The sequence below is a fragment of the Macaca fascicularis genome, chromosome 7, assembly GCF_037993035.2.
Source record: "Macaca fascicularis isolate 582-1 chromosome 7, T2T-MFA8v1.1".
Classification (NCBI taxonomy): domain Eukaryota; kingdom Metazoa; phylum Chordata; class Mammalia; order Primates; family Cercopithecidae; genus Macaca; species Macaca fascicularis.
Window position 1 is genome coordinate 104860323 of NC_088381.1, and position 16692 is coordinate 104877014.

At 38.0% G+C, this 16692-nt stretch overlaps 1 protein-coding gene and 1 long non-coding RNA gene across 4 annotated transcripts in view; both read right to left on the bottom strand.

Moving 5' to 3' along the window:
- The window catches only part of SLC25A21 (solute carrier family 25 member 21), a 506910-nt gene that overhangs the window by 355874 nt on the left and 134344 nt on the right, over nt 1–16692 (bottom strand). The window lies entirely within an intron of this gene.
- Nucleotides 547–6838, bottom strand: LOC135971964 (uncharacterized). The gene is made up of 2 exons (XR_010588444.2): nt 4497–6838; nt 547–2921 (listed from the first exon to the last, which is right to left on the bottom strand). It is a non-coding gene; the product is annotated as an uncharacterized lncRNA (long non-coding RNA).

Below are 16692 nucleotides of genomic sequence, written 5' to 3' on the forward strand. Positions count from 1 at the left end.
GACAAACCTGTTATCAAATGTCAATCATATCTTATTAAATTGACTGTGAAAACTGTAAACTTCAGAAATAGATATTTTTCAGCCATGGGATTCCTTGAGTTTCTTGCTGGAGATGCAATTTAGCAATGCCTGTTCAGGAGTTTTTTTTTTGTTTTTTTTTTTTTCCTTAAAAGAAAAGATAAAGTGATTAGTGCATAAATTCAAATTGGTATAGATAAAACCAGGTGGTAAATTTCAGAACCTATAGCAAAGGGAATAAGCCCTAGACCAGGCGTGCACTTATTTATACTTTACGATGGGAGTCAGGAGCTAACCCAGATATAATCCACTATGTTTTATGTAACGGGAAAGCACCCAGAAGATACTAGTCATCTTCCTAAAGACCAGACTTCCTAAATAAGGAAGCAATCTTCAGCTAGCTTTCCCTTTTGTGAACTGCTAACATACAGGATGCAGTTTTAGCTTCAAGCCATAGCTCTTTGTAAAGGTTCTGTCGTACCACCAGAAATAATTTTTGTTTTTCTACATATCATTAGTTCTCAATTATTTTTGATAAGACTCTTTTCCCACGGTATTATAAGTTGGCTAGACAAGGTAGAGACATCACCATAGTTCTCTGGGTTTTCTAAAAATGATTATTCTCCAATAAAGGTATTTATGGAGATTCTTGGCCGGGCTGGTAATTTCCCAAATGTCTTTCTTACTGGCAACAAAATCTCCAAATTAGCTTATTATTAAAAAATAGGTGCCAAAAGGAACTCCTTGTCGCCACCAACTGTAAATTCCGCATATTTGTGCATCTAAATAAACAATGAGATTAGATCATCTATGTAGCTTATACCTCAACCCAAACCAGCGTCCAAAGTAAAACTATTTTGTGAAATATTGTGGTATTATGTGAAGGAAAATAAAGTGTACCATACTCAAAAACACTTATGAATTAAACGTGTCTTTTCTGTTGAATTTATCAGAGCTGCAAAATGCTATTATGTATTGTGACTGTCTAAAAAAGTATTTACAAAATTTATTTGACCATGAAACTCTCATTCAGGGGACGCTAAAAACCTGGAAGAGATGCAGTTAAGAAGTGCTGGCCTATGATATGGCAAAAACATGTCAAAGAGATTGTTATTTAAATAATAGTTGTCTTGTGTGTGGCTAATTCCACTTATGCCAATCCATGTGGCCACAGAGAACCTACTGTCTTGCCAGGCTCCATTTATTTAAAGACTACATACAGACTGCTTTGAGAGGAGAAAAAACGGTGCTAACAATTCTAAGAATTTTTTTTTCCCAAGTAACAGCAATCTTAGGAAATTGTTTAAGCTACCTTCTCCATGAAGTCACAAGGTCCCAATATTGTCTCACCTTATTTTCATTGACAACGTGTTTATGGAATTACAAGATCCAGGTTACAAACAACAAAATACTGGTGCAATCTCATTTCTACTAATTCTGGGGGAACTGGATTCACAATTTAAATGAGAATATACTATAGCATGTTAGAGACTTCTAGGGATAATGAGTTGAGAGCTAATACATCTGTGTTTAGCTACTCCGTAAATCATATTTGAATTCAAATTTCCTATCTGTGTCTCTGATACTCATTTTCCCAGTTTCCAAGATGGTTGAGTGATGATAGAGCTGATGACAACTGTTAGATGACTGTTTCTGCTACTATAGAAACTCAAATCAGGCATTGACCTCAGAAGACTATTCTTATAATCAGAATACTGATGATGAGCTTTGAGGTTTTTGTTTTTGTATTTTTTAAGGGCAGTGGGAAGGACCTAGATTTTATCTCTTTGAGGAAGTTCCTCTTTTCCCTGAGCTGAAGTGGAGGCTCCCACAATACTACAGTAGCTTCGGAGTGTGCTCAGCGGCTGTGGCAGCTCAACCATGCAATTTTATAGCAGGCAGCAAACAAGGCAGAGAATTCAGGGTTAAAAACTCAAGTGAAGTTTTGTCTTCTACGGTAATGAAAGCTGACTAAAAGAGTAAATCAAATGGATCTCCTAACAAAATGAAAACAGCTGTTTGGCCTGGCTTGGTCTCTGATTTAGGTTAAGTAATTATTGCTCTAGTGTGGTTCAAGGTTGTTCTGTATTAGTGAAATAAGATATCACATGAAAATCATCCAACTTTTTAATTTACTGTAGCATCAGAAATTCCACTGTATAAAAACTCCAGAAACGTAATCTTCTAAAAACTTTACCTATAAACCTTTTCAAATACCAATTGATTCAATCTTCCAAGACATAATTACATGATACACAATTACATTATAGTAATAATCTTTAGTATCTAAACTAAGAAAATATTTTAACATTTTAACTTTAAAATGCTAAATTTTTTCAAATTTTACTGAAGTGATATATCTGAATTCTTAAATGATTGTAAATATTTTTTGTAAGGAGACGTGTGTATAAACAGCAAACAATGAAAAGCTACTTTCTGAATCCCCCAAAAAGCCTACATTTATATAATGTAAATCTTTTTTTAAAATTCAGCATTGGTATACCAATAGTGGTTGAGAAGAAAAAAAATTATAATGAAAAAGCACAGCAAAGCAATAGTATTAGGGAAGAGGTTTCTGTATTTAACACTAGTCAGTAAAATTATTCATGTCACTTCAAATTCTACTTCTTATTTGCTTTTCATTCTTCTATCACCATCATTAGTGTCACTTCTCTCTTATTTAAGCACTTTATTTCACTTGAGTTTGCCTATTATAACAAAGGACAAATCAATGGTAGGTTGGTGATAGTATCTTTTTATTGATGTTCCAGTAATTATTTTTAAATAATAAAAATCTAAAAATATTACCTGATGCAAGACACTGAATTCCTGAAGAAAACAAAGACTGAAGGTTTTGGTTGCGTTCTCTGGCTGTTAACCACCATTACATCACTGGATGGATGCTTAAATGTATGAATAAAGAATAACATTAAAGTATTTTCAAACAACAAATATTTAAATTATAGGATAACGTTTCTTCAACAGTGACATCTTTAGAGGATTTTCATGCACTTGGGCACATTCAGCTCAGCTCCCAACAAAAGAGAGTGACAGAGAGAGAACATTACATCAGAAAATTAATATTTTGAAGAAAATTACTTAAGTGGTTTAAAGCCCAGGGAAAAGTCTCAGATGTTCTTGTTATAGCTATTATTGTTGGACACAAAACACGACATATTTACCTTTCCAGTGGGATATAGTTTTGTAGGTTTCCTAAGTCTAAATAGCATTTCTCACTAGTCCCTGCCAATTATTCTAACTAGTACTTGCCAGCACATCACAATAACAGAAACAACAGAGTTAAATGTTTTATTTCTCCAATGTGTTTCCACATTATGATCTTTCTTTAGGGTCAATGTTCCTTAAATAGGTGGCTATATCATATTTGGAGCTTCTATTCAGATATTGTCTTATGGAACTAGATCAACAATGCACAATTTGCCTAAGGATTAGAGAGGAACTCAATGACAAGCAATATTTAAAAGGAAGGTTTAATTTTTTGCCTTTCAGACAGTTAATGTAAATTCTACTAACTGAGATGTTAAAAAATGATAGGGCACATGAAGCCAGTCTACATTCTTAGCCGTCTGCAATCCGAGGAGGGTTAAAGAGGAATGGTCCTACCCCTTTGCACAGTCCTTTTTTTTTTTTCCAAGAAATACATAGTCTGCTGTTGTTACTGCATAAGTCTTTGTAAATAGGCAAATGTAATTCACTTAATTTTATAAAGAAAGCTGGGCATACTCAGTGCCACTTAAACAGTGCATCTTTAATTTCTGAGTCAAAATATAAGGTCAAACTCTACTCAGTTTTCAGTAGCCATGTTTCCACTAGTAGTGTTAGCACAGTACTTACAGACAAAATCCCTCTGCTGAAAAGAGGGGATCCCTCCCTGGAAGTCACTTGTCTTACTCTGAAATATAGTTGGCCTTTCAGCAAGATGGGGAGTAGGGGCACCAACAGCCCCACACAGATGAAAACTGGCATATAGCTTTTGACTCCCCCAAAACTTAACTACTAATAGCCTACTTTTTTTTTTTTTTTTTTTTTTTTTTTTTTTTTTGAGACAGATCCTCACTCTGTCACCCAGGCTGCAGTGAAATGGCAGGATCTCGGCTCACTGCAACCTCTGCCTTCTAGGTTCCAGTGATTTTCCTGCCTCAGCCTCCCAAGTAGCTGAGATTACAAGCGTGTGCCACCACATTCGCTATTTTTGTTTTTTATTTTTAGTACTGATGAGATTTCACTGTGTTGGCCAGGCTGGTCTCAAACTCCTGACCTCAAGCGATCTGCCTGCCTTGGCTTCCCAAAGTGCTGGGATTACAGGCATGAGCCTCTGCACCTGGCCTAATAGCCTACTCTTGACTGGAAGCCTTACCAATAACACGAACAGTTGACTAACATATTTTGTATATGTATTATGTAAAGAAAAGAAAATATTTTTTAGGAAAATCATGAGAAAGAGAAAATATATTTACTTTTCATTAAGTGGAAGTAGATCATCATAAAGGTTTTTATCTTCGTCATCTTTATGTTGAATAGACTGAGGAGGAAGAGGAAGAGGGGTTGGTCTTGCTGTCTCTGGGGTGGCAGGAGGCAAAAGAAAATCCACACAGAAGTAGACCTGATCAATTGAAACCCGTGTCGTTTGAAGGTTAACTGTACTTCTTTTGAGTCCCTGATCTCTCTTTAGCTCTCAGTTACTCATGATATTCCTCCACCTGGGTTATCACTGCTTGAATAATTTTTTAGTTGCCACACCTTCATGAGTTCCAGCTTGGCAAAAAATGTTTTCTGAATCTACACTGAAAAAGTCTTGTACCATGTACATACTTTCCATTTTTTCTGGATTAGCCTCCTAAGATATTATATACCTTATTAGTTCCTTCCTTCTGACAGAATTCCCGGGGCAAATCTAGTAGAATCTAAGAAATGAGCATCAGTGATGGATTTTTTGGTTTAAAAGATTATATTTGTGACCTAGTGTTCAGCTTCAGAAAGAACACACTACAAAAACTGAGGTCCTCATATCATCAGTTTGTATTCATTGGAAAGTGTTCCTAAAATCACAGAAACCCCTAGTTGATCAGGTTGAATAGGGGTTACAGTCCTGGATTTTCTGAGTTTAGTCAAGGGTCTCTAAATTGTAGCAGTCAATTGGCACCAGGTGGCCCAAGGAATCAACCCTCCCAAGGATGCTTTTCTACCTCCTTTGTTTCCTTTATCATTTACTTTTACCCTGAGATTGTGCAGGAAACAGGAATTTCCAAAGACTGGCATTTCAAGGGGATATGGAATTTCCAAAGATTGGCAATCTTCAAGCCACTCCTTTGCCTTCTACCCCATTTTCCTCAGAACTCTAAAACAGAGCAATTTCCAACAGCCTACAGCCTTTCAAGGCAGCAAGCCCTTCTGCACATGCTTACTGAAGAATGGCATGAAACGTTGTACAGAGACAAGATGAGATAACAGGCTATCCTGAGGAATATTTGCACTTAAAAGTTGAACAGTGTTCAACAGTGTTCAAACAATCACACAGTTTACACCCTTGCAGTCAACCATTTCAAAGCACATGTTCCATTCATTTCTCCTTTTCCTCTTAAATCCTTTCATGAAAAAAATTTTTTAAAAAGAATATTTGGCTCAAAGCAACGAAGTAAATCTTCAAGTTATTTTCCTAAATACTATTTTCATGTTAGGTTTTTAAAATTTAGAATATAAAATGTAGCTTATCATACAAACATCTACAATAAAACTTCAGTAGAAGACCTTGCACAGCTCTTTAGGGAACTATTTGTTCCACACTAACTTACAGGTTACTTTATATCACAGGTATTTCTTTACTTGATGTTGGCAGAGATGTGAGACAATTTCTCAGCTTTCACATCCTATGAATACTGGTAACCATATCGAAAGCTAGGGCGTTCACTAGATTAAGTTCAGCCATAAATTTAATCTATCAGAATCTTTTGTAGTAAAATATTCACTCCTACTTTCAAATTATAGGATTCTTGAACTGGAAAGGACCTTAGAAACTATCATTCCACAGCCATCATTTTACATATGAGGCTATTGAGGCCCTAAAAGATGAAAGGACTCACCCAAGGTCACACAACGAGTTGGGAGATGAGCCCAGACTGGCTCTTTCTTCTTCTTTGGGAAGTAATGGTAAAACAACCACATTTTAAAAGAGATTTAATCTCACACTGTACGTAGAAAAGACAAAGATGGGCTCCTTAATTCCCAGTTCCTAAAATTAAACATTTCAGTCCTCTCCTCTTTAGCACTTTTAAGCAATACCAAACTCAGTCACAGTGTTTGCTCATTCCCATTCAAGATTCCTATTTCTTTTATTGTAGGCTTTCCTCATCATTTTTCCCATATAGCTATCTGCATGTTATATTTGAAGAAATTAAAGTACTCCAGAAAATATGACATATAAATCACAAGGATTATTTTTATGTGATAAGATATTTAAACAAAGTTTTCTGAGTTCCTAAAATAAGCGCTTAGGCCATAATTAAAAATTAATCCAGGCTGGGCGCAGTGGCTCACACCTGTAATCCCAGCACTCTGGGAGGCTGAGACAGGTGGATCACGAGATCAGGAGATCAAGACCATCCTGGCTAACACGGTGAAACCCTGTCTCTCCTAAAAAAAAAAAAAAATACAAAAAATTAGCCAGGCATGGTGGTGTGTCCCTGTAGTCCCAGCTACTCAGGAGGCTGAGGCAGGAGAATGGCGTGAACCCGGGAGGTGGAGCTTGCAGTGAGCCGAGATCATGCCACTGCACTCCACCCTGTGCTACAGAGCAAGACGCTGTCTCAAAAAAAAAAAAAAAAAAAAGAATCCACAGGTGGCTGAGGCACAGGAATTGCTTGAACCCAGGAGACGAAGGTTGCAGTGAGCCAAGATCATGCCACTGCACTCCAGCCTGGGCAACAGAGTAAGACTCTGTCTCAAAAAAAAAAAAAAAAAGAATCCACTCATTGCTTTAAAATACTTCAGAAAGAAAGAAAAAGAAAAAGATAGGAGAACAGATGAAACAAGATGGGGAAATTTGTAACTGTCATTATAATTTGATTATAATTGCTCTAAAATTATAACTGCCAATGGATATGTGGAGTTTACTATACTATTCAGGAAAATGTAGCATTTTTCCTAATAAAATGTTTTTTAAATTACCAAACTGCATACTGCCCTTTGGGAGAAAAACAGTCCCTAAATTTCAGTGTACACAAGCAGACTGTTACAATGAAGAGTAAACAGGTAAAGGAGATTTCAACTAAAGTTTTCCATCTTTTTTTTAAAAAATTGTTATTAAAAAAGAACACATCACATGAAATTTAGTAACTTAGCCATTTCTAAGTGTACTGCTCAGTAGTGTTAAGTAGATTCACATTGTTGTGCCATATATCTACAGAACCTTTTCATCTTACAAAACTAACACTTTATACCCATTAAACAACAGCTCTCCATTTCCTACTCCAGCCCCTGGCAACCACCATTCTACTTTCTTTCTATGAATTTTACTACTTTAGATACCTCCTAAAAGTGGAATCACACTGTTTGTCTTTTTGTGACTAGCATATTTCACCTAGCATAATGTCCTCAAGGTTAATCCATGCTGTAGCATGTGACAGGATTTTAATCTTTTTAGAGGCTGAATAACATTCCATCCTATGTATATACTATATTTTTAAAATTTGTTCATTAGTTGATGGACATTTGGGTTTCTTTTACCTGAAAATCTTCATCATAACATAATATTTTTGGAGGAAACTGAAGTATAAGGTGCTGTAAGAAAAATTCAGCTAAGCAGCAATGATAAAGAATGGATATGCAGTAACTGGAACAAAGCCCATCCATCAGCTGTTATCAGCTTGCTATCCATCACTCCAGGGCCTAGAAGAAACTGAGCACACCTAATGAAAATCAGTCTATGGGTCCATAAGAGACTAAATGTGCTTTTTATCTACTTTTGTTTTCTAATCCTCCTTTATTTTAGTATTCCTTTTTGATGGAGCTATTCAAAGGATATTGATGGATATGAATATATTTTTATTCCCTTAGTCTAGGGATATGGCGGTAAGAGATGTAGCTTGACTGGGAAGAAGGTACATCGATGGTTGAGGATTAGGAAAGTGCCAAATTATTCAGATTTTTAAAATTTTTGATTAATAAAAATAACATTTACATCTCAAATTTGTAAAAGGAACTTGGTGTTACAGGTATTCCATGGTTTATTTTGGTGATGGATTTGATAAACTGTTTGATTTCCAAGAAGGTGAACACTCGTGTTCCATTTAGCAACTTGGAATAAGGTTCCCAAATGGCACTACGATATTCTGGGATTCTGGGGAGATTACTATTTCCCCCCCTCTTTTTTTGTTTTTTGTTTTTTGTTTTTTGAGATGGAGTCTCACTTTGTCATCCAGGCTGGAGTTCAGTGGCACAATCTCGGCCCACTGCGACCTCTGACTCCCGGGTTCAAGCAATTCTCCTGCCTCAGCTTCCTAAGTAGCTGGGACTACACGTGCCTGCCACCACTCCCAGCTAATTTTTTGTATTTTTAGTAGACACAGGGTTTCACCATGTTGGCCAGGCTGGTCTCGAATTCCTGAACTTCAAGTGATCCACTCGCCTCAGCCTCCCAAAGTGCTAGGATTACAGGCATGAGCCACCACGCTCAGCCTATTTTATAATTTATTAGAGAGAATAAACCCACTATAAAGGATGAAGCTCTTTGGATGATCGTTCTCCGTCTGATCCTATGTGAGATAAAGTCCATCCAAGATCACTTGGGCACTGAGAAACCTCTGCCATCTTATCTGGATCCACTTTTGTACTTTGTATTTTGCCTCTAGTTCACTTTCTCAGTTCCCACTCCCTCTCCAAATGATCACCAATCCCCTGGGCTCATTAAATTTCTGACTTGGATTATGTGGAGTGATTAATGGCAGTGGGCCTGGTACATGTGGAGGTCAGCGTGCCGAGCATCCTGCATGTCAGCGACAAAGACACCCGCGTGCATCCACCAACTCACTTTTCGCCTCCACAGCCATAATTTATTCATCCCAGAGTACACTCAACCATCTGCTATTTATTTTGTTTTCTTTAAGCATTATTTCCTTCGATTTGCTAAGCCAGGGCACAGGTGAAAAGTGGTAAGAAGCAAAGCAGAGCTGTTGTTGATGGACACAGGAGGGGTGAGTTGAGTTCCCCATGAGGAAGAGCATTCAGCTCCACAGAAAGGGCCTAACTGTATTGTTGAATACTTAAATCCCTGCCTAATAGGAGCATTTGGGCCAGGCCCAATCATAACTAGCTAAGGCTAGACTCCTGGGGTGAGGAGTGTAAAGCTGGGGAATTTTAAGCATCCTTAATAGTAGCCCTGTAATAAACTGATGCTCTGAATCTTTGCTAGAGTCTGCACAAGACTGGGCTATAAATTTTACATTTGGCGAAGTGACTCATAAAGAAACACCCACCTGATTTCAGACATGCCTTTTGGCAGTCAGGGCACTTGCTAAATTAGCTATGGTTCTATTTTTAGCAGCTTTCCTTCTCTGCCTAAAATACAATGATTCTATCTGGACAGTACAGTTTTACAACTCCGTCCTCTAGTGCTGCTTAGTAGTCTGTCTTTTGGACTGGGAAACACCAGAGTTTGCTTCCTTTTTAAGTGCCCAAAACATTGGAACACACTTGATTATTATCATTTTTAATCTATAAGGTTCTTGCCCTGTGAGGTGTTTTCTTCACGAGAGTAGCTATAATAAATGGATTATCAAAATGCATTTGAGCTAACAATCCCTGTTATTACAGAGTGATAAAAATATAAAACCACTTTTTCATCAGGAAGAGTTGAAGTGTCTCTTGTCTGGGGAGGTCCAGTGTTGATTTGAGGAACTTGGGTCAACCTGGTATTTGACCTTTGGCAGGAGGCTGCCCTGGGTCTTATATTCTCAACAAACTGGGCCCAAGACAATAGCGTGCTTTATAGCCCAGAGCCCGATCACTGTGTTTCTCCAAGGAAGACCTCAAGCTGAAAAGCCAACATGCCTGACAACCACCGTCAAGGTACCAAGGGCATAAGCACTAGACATTGGAAAACAAATGGAAAAGCACACACAGCTACATCTGGAATCCTAATGGGCCGCCAATGGTTCCCAGCTAAAGGAAGAATTACCCATGTTATTTTATCATCCCTTGCGCTAACTTTGCTGTTTATGTACAGCAATAAATGATTTTTTAAAAACATATTTGGGTCATTATGTCATATACCACCAGCAAGTAAGGTTGTTTTATTGTGCTTGGAGTCAAAATACACTGCTATACCCAGATGTACGGGAAGTTTAAAATCTCTTGTCCTTCTGTATTCATTTCTCTTGGACAAATGAGTTAAGTTTTTAAAAGGAAAATTGAGAATTTTTATGGCTTTTACTCCCACCTCGCCAGTAAAATTTGCACCAGTATTTTTCTACCCAGCAAAGGTGCCTGGCCAATGATAACACTAAATACAAATGCAGAAAGCCAAACATCTTCCAACCAACAGGAAATGCCAGAGATTTTTTTTTTGGCGGGGGGGAACACTTTTAGCAAGTTGGATTCTTCTGCCAAGGCTGTGCTGTAATCAAAAAGTAACTGCAGATGAAGAATATGAAGTGAAACCTGGAGGTTCAAGCCAATTCTTCCCATACAATGATAGGTGAATTTCTACCTTTATTTCTGCTTGCTGCAAGCAGTTTTAAATTTCACCTCCTCTATTAAGCCTTTTATCACACACACGAAAACGTAGCACAAAATGTTATATTTTCTGAGTTAAAAAAAAATTCCTGGCTAAGTGCGGTGTTTACACCTAAAATCCTAGCACTTTGGGAGGCTGAGACAAGGTAGCTCGAGTCAGGGAGTTTGAGACCAGCCTGGGCAACATAGGGAGGACCTGTCTCTATTAAAATTTAAAGATAAATAAATAAAAATTCCAAAATGCCGGACCCTTTATCATAATGTGTCATTTTGCATGTTCTACAATCAATAGATATGGTTTCTTTTTCTACCTATTCCCCACAATTTCCAAAATTTCAAAGTTCAATTCACCCCAATCTGCTAAATCTTCTTCCATTCCATTATGAATAAGGGGAAGTGGTTTCTCAACATGAACAAAGTGAAGGACTACATACATCAGGGGAGAAGAAAGGCTGAGAAAAGCAGATGTTCAGATGTGGATCATGACCAACCCATCAGCTACCCAGAGAATCAGTCCTTGTGTGAGTGTTTAGTTTCTGAAGCGGAGGATGCTGGCTTTCCTGTTTACTTAACTAGCCCTGTCACTGGATTACAGGTGGCCTGGAAAGAAGATTTAGGAAATGTTTTCTCTCTTCATAAATGAACATCAAATTATTTTACAATGTGCCCTGGTACACGCATCATGACAGGTTGGAGGCCAAACACAATCTCAAATAAAGCAGAGGTTGGGGTGGGTATGGGGTGACCCTGCTTGTGAGTCAGGAAGAGGAGCTGTTTCCAAGTTATTGTCAAATTTTCACACTATTTACTAAGAGATGAGTCATTGTACTCATTAACCTGGCACACATTCCACTCCAAATCCCCTTCCTTGGCAGAATTTCTAAAGTTTTGGTTATTCTTGCATTGCAGCTGACTTTCATCTTTTCAGGGGATCCTCTTCAGTATCCACTATTGAGTTTCCTGGAAGCATCACCATGATTCTTACTTTTGTTATTAATGATCAGTCTTTTAAAAAAAAGCATCCTTTCGACTTGATTCTGAGTTTCACCCAAATCCTCTACACAAGAAAAGCCAAACATCACCAGGGTTGATTTCGTATGGAAGAAGCCATTACTTGAAATGTATCAGTTGAGTTTAGAATTCCTCCCTTATTCTCTCTCTCTTTTTCATGCTATTTATAGTCATTGTTTTCTTTTATCTTATTTAAAAAATTTTTTCACCAAATTTCAATGGTGAATTTGGTGATTTCTCCCCTTTTTTCTTGCTTATGTTCTGACCCTGCCCTCCCTGACACATTTCAGCAGTGTCTTATTCTTGACATATTTCACATTTGAGGAGCATTTTAGTCTCTTGCTTGTACCTCTACATTCCCCAGCCCAGAAGTCTTCACAGATCATTGATGTCAAATCATGTCCTTCCTTCTTCAGAATGCTGCCAGGAATCATCTCCCAAACTAAACCCATATGGCTCTACTCAACCAGAATCATTTCAACAATCCTGTTTGCACATTGACGGGAGAAATCGCTTGGGAAAATGGTTCTGTATTCTGCAGATGTTTATATTTTTCTGAAGATTCCCCTGCTTCTGTTCTTTTGTTCTTTCCTTTGCATTTTTCCCTTATTTAAACTTAAAGCTCCCTGTGGGTATGGAATAATTTTATACCCAAATACTTTTTGTGTGTTTCTAAAGTTCTCAGTTCAGCGCTTATTGTGCTACATGGAGAAGGATCAAGAAAAATGACCACCTTACTGAACTGAAGTCTGAAATTGCTTTTCTGGCTGCCATGCCCTTTGATGTAGGGTGGCTAAACATATCTTAAATGACACTCGTTGTCCTTTGTTCTTATCTACGCATACTGGTTACCTCCATAGGGCTCAGAGTTTCTGAGGTGACGTAAAATATACCTACCTTATATTTGTTGGTAGAAAAATGAAGAATAATAGGGTTGGCAAAATTATAACATTTGAAAAATTTGTTTTTCTGCCTCTAGCCTCTCCTTTAGCATTTCTGAGAGTCCTCTCCCCTTTCCCAAACTCAGGTTATTACGTGCCTTCTAAATTTCTAACTCCTCCAAATAAAAACAGCAAAATGTGATACATTATTTCTACTTCAAAATTAATTTTCATGAATACATTCAGTCTTTTAAGAGTTTTCTGTTTTAACTCTTAAATTTCTATTTAAGGAAGAGTAATTTCCTATTAGGAAATAAAAGTTTCCATCTCCTGATAGAAGAATTTGGCTCAAATTCAGAAAGAACATTGTTGGGAGGTAAAGAGGGGGATAGTCTTTTCCTTGGCCCTAAAATCATGCTGCATTTAATTCCAGTTTTGCAGAATATAAACTAAATCTGCTTTAGTTGTTTGGGGTGCTTTTCTTAGTAAGGGACCAGCGAGTATCTTCCTTCCCATTTTCCTTGATACCAAGATTCTTGTGCCTAAGATTTGCTGAAGCCAGACATCCTGTGGCCCCAGCCGACCAGGGTCTCCTAGGCTGGGTCTCCTAGCCTCACTGCCATTCATATACCTCCATCATCCCCGACACCACACAGACCACATAGACAAAGGCATGCCCTTCCCCAGCCCCCTCTTTTCTCCTTCTAGAATGTCATGCATAGTCATAGTATCCGAAGTTTTAGTTACTTCCAATACCCCAAACAATTGCATCTGACACCACCTTAGAAGCAGAGAACAGTTGCTAAGCAGCTATCAAGTGAGGAACAAGGATAGTATGGTGAGGGGTGGGTGCCACTGTCAGACAACCCTGTTGTTGGCAGATAGGATCCTGCCTTTTTGCCTAAGTCATTGACAGTTATGTTGCAAAACACTGAAAGGCATTCATTGATGCAGCCTGTCTTATAAGCATTATTTTTAACCGAGGTATAATTGACATGCAACAGGCTGCATATATTTGAAATGTACAAATTGAAACATTTTTTGACATTTGTATACACCTGTGAAATCATCATCACAATTCAAGATACTAATAAACATATTCATCACCCCCAAAATGTATTCATTCCCTTTAGTACATCCCACTCCCATTCCTGCTTCTCCCTAGGCAACCACTGATCAGCTTTTTGTCACTATAAATTAATTTTCATTTTTCTAAACTTTACATAAGTGGAATAATACAGTATATACTTTTTTGTCTGACTTCTTTCTCTGAGAATAATTGAGATTCATCTAGGTTGTTGAATGTATCACTATTGCATTTATTACTGAGTAGTCTTTGTTTATCAAGAGGCATTTATTGAGCCTCTTCTAAGTGACAGATACTGTGCTAGACACTGGAATATACAGTCACTAAAGGCTATGTGCCAGCCCTCAAGGATCTTATTTGGTGTTTAACACAGAGACAGATAAGTAACTTGACAATTACAGTAGAGCTTAATCTATGCCATGAGGGAGATAATCACGGAGGTTTGGGAGCCTTATTAAAAACCATGTAAATCAGACCTGAGGCTAAGCTTGAGGCAGGTTTTGGTGGATGAGTTGAAATTAGTTACAGGGGACTGGGCGCTATGGCTCATACCTGTAATCCCAATACTTTGGGTGGCCGAGGCTGGTGGATCACCTGAGGTCAGGAGTTCATGATCAACCTGGCCAATATGGCGAAACCCCATCTCTACTAAAAATACAAAAAAAAAAAAAACAAACTACTAGTTGGGTGTGGTGGTGGGTGCCTGTAATCCCAGCTACTCAGGAGGCTGGAGCAGGAGAAATGCTGGACCCCAGGAGGTGGAGGTTGCAGTGAACCAAACCAAGACTGTGCCACTGCACTCCAGCCTGGGCAACAGAGTGAGAATCCAAAAAGAAAGACAAAAGAAAAAGAAACGGAGGAAGGGAGGAAGAGAGGAAGGAAGGAGAGAGAGAAAGAAAGAGAGGAAGGAAAGGAAGAAAGGAAAGGAAGAAAGGAAGACGGAAAGGAAAGGGGAAAGGAAAGGGGAAAGAAAGAAAAGGGGAAAGGAAAGGAAAGGAGAAAGGAAAGGGAAAAGGAGAGGAGAGGAGAGGAAAAGAAGGAAAGAAGGAAAGAAGGAAGGAAGGAAGGAAGGAGGAAAGAAAGAAAGAAGGAAGGAAAGAGGAAGAAAGAAAGAAAGAAAGAAAGAAAAGAAAAGAAAGAGAAAAAGAAAAGAAAGAGAAAAAGAAAAGAAAAAAGGCAGAAAAGAAGGAAATTAGTTACAGGGAGAGGTCAAAGAGCTACCAGTAGCTCTACATTGACTGGCATGGGTAGAGGGAGCTGATGAAGCTAGTGAGAAGGACCTTTTGTGCTGGGTAAGAAGTGTAAATTATATCTTGAGACTTGTCGAAGGCATCTAACAATAAAAAATGACATAATCAAATCTACTTTTTTCTGTGTAGTGTGAACTAGAAGAATACAAGACCAGAGAGACCAACTAAGAGGCTAACAAAGTAGCCCAGAGGAGAGGGGATAGAGCCTTAGACTCAGATGGTGGCTGTGGAGACTTGGGGAAGTGGACAGATGAGAAAGAAAGTGACAGAGACAGGAAACAGAAATCTAAAAGTGATTGATAAGTGTGTGGGTGAGAAATAGGAAAAAGTCGCAAAGATTTCCATGTTTGAGGCTTGAGCAACTAGATAAATAGAAAACAGCTTAAGAAGTGAAAGTAGCTTTGAGGAAGATGATAAATTCATTCTAACATTGTGAGTTTGACATTGTATGAGCCATTCAGAGAAAAAAGTCCAGAAGTTAGACGGATGTAACTGTGCAGGAGTTTAGAGATAAAGACATACTTTTCCTCATATTTATAGGCTTGCAGGAGGAAGAAGATAGAGAGTGAAAAAGAACAAAAAGCTTAAAATTCAGTTTTTGGAAATGCTGCCTTTGTGGGGAAAAAGATAGCTCATACATCTTATCATATAATTAATTTTACTCCTTAATTTGTTTGCAAATTCCTGAAGGAAGGCAGTGGAGGGGATGTGCCTTAAACTTTCAGTAACCAAGTGCCTCTAACAGAGAAGGGGCTCAAAACGAATCCATTATTTGCATATTTGAAATTAAAAATATAATCAATCTGGATCTATAATTAGCTGTCTGTTAAAATGACCTACGTGCATTATTAAAATGCTACAAAGCTGGGCACAGTGGTGCATTCCTGTAGTGCCAGCACTCTGGAGACTGAGGAGCGAGGCTCACTTTGAGCCCAAGAGTTCAAGTCCTGTCTGAGCAACATACCAAGGCCCTGTCTCTAAAAAGAAAAAGAAAAAATGTTACAGCAATTGGTTTAGAAGTGCCTGGGCATGACTTAGCAGCAGCACATAGATGTGATCTATTTCTGTTGAGTAAGAGCAACAATTCCTAGTTACAGAATTCTCTAGTATTTAACTAAATATGCTAAAGAGAAGAGTGCTTCTAGTTGCAAATATGGTAATGTGCCTAGAGCAGAATCCATGACAGTCAAGTCCAGTCATGCGCTTAAGTATGTAGCTAAACAGAAATTCAGACAGAACATCTTGCTGTTTCTGAACATGATGTAGAATTTAGCAGATGACAAGGTGAATAACATTTTTGTTTAAATGATTAGGAACTCCAGTTCTCTCAATAGCACTTCCACAAAAACTAGGAAAGCCTTCCTAATCCAAATTAAATCTAAAGATTGTAAATATTATTCCGTCTTTAAACTAGATTAGCTTGAGGTAAATGGGTGTAAGGAGGTCAAGAAAGCGTCAATGAATCAATCCTCATTTTTCTCACCACATCAAGTGGAGAAGCTGTGATTTAAGCAATTTCTGCTAGGAAAAGTGCTTCCCGTGTAAGTTTTTCCTCCATGATCTCTCTCCCATAATACATTACGGGGTAACCTTTACTTGCCATAGAAAAACAGACATGTGAATTTGATACTCTCAGCTTGTTGATATGTTTTTAAAGCTGGCGAGCAAACAGAGTGCAGAATGTGAAATTTTTTGC